Below are 5,722 nucleotides of genomic sequence, written 5' to 3'. Positions count from 1 at the left end.
GACCTCTATTGTTATTATAATTTGCTTGTTTAATGAGATTGAATGTTTTTAACTATAAATTCATAATTTGTGTACCAGTGAATTGCCTATTGATTTCTGCATTAGTCAGGGTAGGTTAAGCAATGCTGTAATAACAGGAGAATCCTGCCTGAAATCTTAATCACTCAATGAAATAAAGGTTTACTTCTCAACTACTCTTTTAAACAGTGATTCAGGCATCCAAGAGTTCATTTTGTGACACTACCACCTTAAACCTGCAGCCTCTGAGGGCAGCAGTGAAACAAAAATGAGAGTATAGGAGGCCCTTGACAGAACTGAGACTAAAGCAAACGCCCCCACCTCTAAAAAAATGAGAATCAAGTTAAAGAGTAAAAAAAAAAAAAAAAAAAAAATGAGATTCTGGAAGTTGGAGAATCAGAGACAAATACTATGAACTGGTGGATTGAAAGACCCTTAGATGGTATATCATGTACAAAATTTCCCTGCTATTTTACAACACAAGTATTTAGGATAGGGTGTTCTGAATTATTAGTCACCAATAGCCAATTTATCCTTACACAATAGAAAAATAGATTCTGCCACAACCTGCCCATTGGCCCAGGTTTGCTTTTTTTTGCACATGTCTGGCAGCTAGTGCCAGATAGATCATCCTCTCTGCTGGTTTCCACTTGACGTTGCTAAATAAGCAGTTCTTGTTAATAGATTTGAAAAGCCCTGAGAGCCAACAGCTTTACTTCATGGCTGCAAAAATCTCTGCCTTGGTGAAGCTCCACTATAGGTATGGGAATCTGTAGTACATAGAATAATGGTCCTCCCCAAAGGTGTCCATGTCCCAATCCCTGGAATCTGTAGCTCTTTACTTTACATGGCAAAGAGCTTTTACAAATGTGATTAAGATTAAGGACCTTGAGGGCTGGGGATGTGGCTCAAGTGGTAGCGTGCTCGCCTGGCATGCGTGCGGCCCTGGGTTCGATCCTCAGCACCACATACAAATAAAGATGTTGTGTCTTTATTTATTGATGTATGTATTTATTTGTAATTATTATATTACAAATAAAGATGTTGTGTTTGTAATTATTATATTACAAATAAAGATGTTGTGTCCGCCAAAAACCAAAAAATAAATATTAAAAAAAAAATTCTCTCTAAAAAAAAAAAAAGATTAAGGACCTTGATATGAGGAGATTATCTGGGATTATCTGGGTGAGCCCAACGTCATCATCTATCCTTTGGAAAGCCTCTCCCAGTTGTGGGCAAAGAGATAGATGTGTAAACAGATTCAGAGAGAGAATAAAACTTTTGGCTGTGAGGATGGTGGACCAAAGCCAGGAGAAAAGTAGTCTGAATAGGATCTGGAAAAGGAGCCGGGCACACTGGTGCACTCCTGAATTCCAGTGGCCCCTAAAGCAGGAGGATTGAGAGTTCAAAGCCAGCCTCAGCAATTTAGTGAGGCCTTAAGCAACTCAGTGAAAACTTATTTCCAAAATATTTTTTAAAGGGCTGGGGATGTGGCTCAGTGGTTAAGCAACCCTGGGTTCAATCCCCTGTACAAAAAAAAAAAAAAAAAAAACTGGAAAAGAAATGGATTCTCCTCAAGCCTACAAGAGGAACACAGCCCTGCCAAGCCTTGATTTTAGTCAAGTAAGACTGCTCAGATACAGAACTGTAACATAAAGGAATATGTGATTTATTTATTTTTTTGGGGGGGGTTTGTAGTTGGACACAATGCTTTTATTTTATTTATTTATTTTTATGTGGTGCTGAGGATCGAACCAGTGCCTCGCATATGCTAGATGAGTGCTGTACCGCTGATACAATCCCAGCCCCTGAATACGTGGTTTTAATTCACCAAGTTTTTGTCCTATTTCAATAGCATCAATAAAACATGAATACAGGCCTCTATTCTCACCCACCTACCTATGTATTAAATACCCCTTACTTTCAGAGCAGTAGTGGTTATAGGATATATGGATGTATACTTATGGTTTGGATCTAGAATATTCCCCAAAGGCTCATATTTGGTTTGGTCCCCAAAGCAGCAATGTTCAGAGGTGGAGCCTTTAGGAGAGTGATTGAATCATGAGGGCTCAGACCTCATCAACGGATTAATCCATTGATGAATTTGTAATTTAATGGCATTATTGGGAGTTGGTGGAAACTGTAGGAGGTGAGACCTAGTTTGAGGAAGTACCTAACCTGGGGCATGCTGTAGAAAAGTATATATTTTTCCTGACCACTTCTCTCTCCCTCTGCTTCCCAGTTCCCATGAGGTGAGCCGCTTTCCTCCACCACACCCTTTCACCAAGATGTTCTGCCTTGCCTCAGGCCCAAAGCAACAGGACTGGCAGACCTTGGACTGAAATCTCAAATTGAACCACAAGGTCTCCACTCCTCTAAACTGTTTTTCTCAGGTATTTTGTCCCAGAGAGAAAAAGCTGACTAACACAGGGGTGTATTTGTTTCACATTTCAATCACTTTGCCTGTTCTTGAATAACTTTGAAGAACTTCCAAGACTAGAGAATGGGAGGATTTAGTGACAATTCAATAGCTTTGTTACTCAAGTTTTCTTTTTTTTAATACTGGGGAGTGAACCCAGGGGCACTTAAACCACTGAGTCACATCCCCAGCCATTTTTATTTTGAAATAGGATCTTGATAAATTGCTTAGGGCCTTGCTAAGTTGCTAAGGCTGGCTTTGAACTTGCAATCCCCCTGCCTCAGCCTCCCAAACCACTGGGATTAGAGGCCTGTACCACCATCCCTGGCAATTTTCTGGCTTTTTAAAAATGTTTCTTTTTTTTTTTTTCATAACTCACTTTTTTATCTCATAACCTGGCAGGAAGCTATGCTCCATGAACTTGGCATTGAACAGAAATCCGTTCTGGCATACTGCCATGGAAAGGACAAATGAAGAATTACTTTTCAGTAGGGTATGGAAATGCAACATTTAGATTTTCAACATTTCAGTGACTAGCATTTGACAAAACATCGGATGAGAGAACTAGAAGCAATTGGATACTTCTTCAAAAATCTATATTTTCATGACTGAATATCCTACCCCATACAGTAGAATGTCAGGATAGGGTTAAAATAAATGAGGACATTCCTTTCATTAAATATGATAGGCAATTATCTCCAGGACATAAGTGAAAGGAAACAAATTACACAGCAGTACATATAGTACATTGGGGGTGTTTTTTTTTGCAGTGCTGGGGATCAAACCCAAGCAAGCCCTCACATTTGCACACACTGCCACTGAGGCACACCTCCAGCCTCTATGGCAATTTCTAAAGAGCTCTAGCCCTCATTTGGTACTTATTTTAGTTTGCTCACCTCAACTTTTTTTTAACATTCTGAAAATGATTTTATTCTTCCCTTAAAGCTATAAGGGAGCAGCAGCGCACACCTGTGATTCCAGCTGCTCAGGAGGCTGAAGCAGACGGATCTCAAGTTCAAGGCCAGCTGGGCAACTTATTAAGACCCTATCTCAAAAGTAAAATTTAAAAAAGGGAGTTCACTCCCAAGTATGGCAAAACGAAAAGAAAGCCTATAAGAACTATCATGGGGCTGGGCACAGTGGTGCATGCCTGTAATCCCAGCAGTTTGGGAGGCTGAGGCAGGAAGATTGGGAGCTCAAAGCCAGCCTCAGCAACAGTGAGGAGCTAAGCAACTCAGTGAGGCCCTGTCTCTAAATAAAATACAAAATAGGGCTGGGGGTGTGGCTCAGTGGTCAAGTGTCCCTGAGTTCAATTTCTGGTACCAAAAAAAAAAAAAAAAAAAAAAGTTTATACAAAGGCAAAATGATATTACTGAATTCCATTTTACCAGAACTTGGCGTATTTTGTGATCCTTGGCATGTTTAACAGTTGCCGATTCATACATGGATCCTTAAAGAGAAAAGGTAGAAATGACTGCTGAAAGTTGTCAATGCAACTGCCTGGATGCAAAGGTGGGCCAGATGTGGAAAAGTAGCTCAAGGTGTGTATGTGTGCGTACACAACCCAGTTAAGTATCCCAAGCATCTAGTTTCATATTTGTCCAATTATTCTGATGTCTACAATATAAAACTAAGACTTAGGACTCAAAATTCTTCAAAGGCAATGCTAAATTCAGACTGAAATTGGCTGGTTCATACATCTATAATTAGAACCACTTAGGACATACATTTATACAGCACAAGGCATGCAGAACTTGGAAGACTACCATATACTGTTATTTTAAACTTCTAAGCCAAAAAGTATACTACTAAAATTTTCTTAGAAGCACAATAAATGTTTCGACACAGCTTGTACAAACAATCCACTATAATTGATTCTTTTGCAAACAACTCCTGATGCCCAGAAGGAATTGACTACACCAGGTTCCAGCTGCTTTGGGATATATTCACTAATCCTGTGCATTCTGACAGTTGTATTTTGGGGTTGCTACTACATCATAGGATTTACAGAAAATAAATTAGTACACTGAGACAAACACAATTCAATGTAAGTTTTAAAGTGCTACCAGGAGGTTGAACAACTTAATTGCTCACTGGATTTTGAAATGTTCTACACTGACTTTGCCGAAAACTCAAATACTCAGTGACAATCATGTGACTCAAGGTGACTGTCATTCATTCCGCCTTGCTGGGCCATAGCTCAGACACTGGAATAAACAACAACAAAAAAAAAATTCCTGGAAAAGCATATGGTAAATCCAAGCTCACCCTCTTCCTTCTTTCCTTCCCTCTGCAATATTCCTTTTAGATCAACAGTTCTGGGTACTTCTTTTAAGACAGAAATTCTTATTCTGTGAGTCTGGGGGAAAGGGCAGGAATGTCCCTTTTGACAAATAACCCCCTAAAATTCATGAGTATCTGGGTCACTCTCTGAAAAATACCACTTAAGTTCTTGCTCCTGGGATCTATGAATCACATAGACATCTCAGGCATTTTCTCTTTATGAATATGAATCTTTAAAGAGCTGAAGGGCATAATCTAGTTCAGCTTACTTCCTCTTCTTGGGCCTGCCACCAAGGACAGCATCAGCATTGAGTCCTAATCTATCTATACCAAAGGTAGATCAGATTTACATCACCTGTATTAAAAAAAAAAAAAAAAAAAAAAAAAAGCTCAACAGTGTTTTTTGTACTCAGAGGTTTCCAACACATTTTATTTTGCAGACCATTGGCGTGCAGCTTGAGGACCGACATCTATATAAATTCCTATAAAACGTCCAGTATTGCCAGTCTGTGGCAGCCTCCTCTGCACTGCCTGCCACCAAGGGCCTCAGTCTCAGGTGCACACATGAGGGGGGCCTGCAGACCCTGGCTTCCAGGTAGCTTTGCGTGGAGAGTTCCTTTGGCGAGGATCGACAGGTTTGGAGTGCGGCTGCAGTGCTGGCGAGCAGGAAGCCTTCAAAGCCTTGCGGAGGACTGGCACCCTTGATGGTTCTCCTCTGTCGAAGACTCAGGAAGACGCAGCGCCCTTGTGCTTAACGACTGGAACCCTCCCGACTGCTTAGTAGGTTAAAATATAAGGAAGCCTCTGCTTTAAGTAACACAGATAACACCTCTTTAGATGTTCTAGAACTACAAAATTTAATTCAAGAAAATATAGGTCCCATGAAAGACTTAAAAGTTTTATAAAACTAAAATCTAGTTTTCCCCGATAAATTGTACTTTAGGCAAAACCCTCCCAACGCTTCTAAAATAATACTAAAAGGGGCATCTGATTATACAAGAG

Source organism: Marmota monax, unplaced genomic scaffold (assembly GCF_021218885.2).
Source record: "Marmota monax isolate L192 unplaced genomic scaffold, Marmota_monax_Labrador192_F-V1.1 WCK01_AAM20220418_F8-fsc00090, whole genome shotgun sequence".
NCBI classification, from domain to species: domain Eukaryota; kingdom Metazoa; phylum Chordata; class Mammalia; order Rodentia; family Sciuridae; genus Marmota; species Marmota monax.
Note: the sequence above shows the minus strand (reverse complement) of the source record.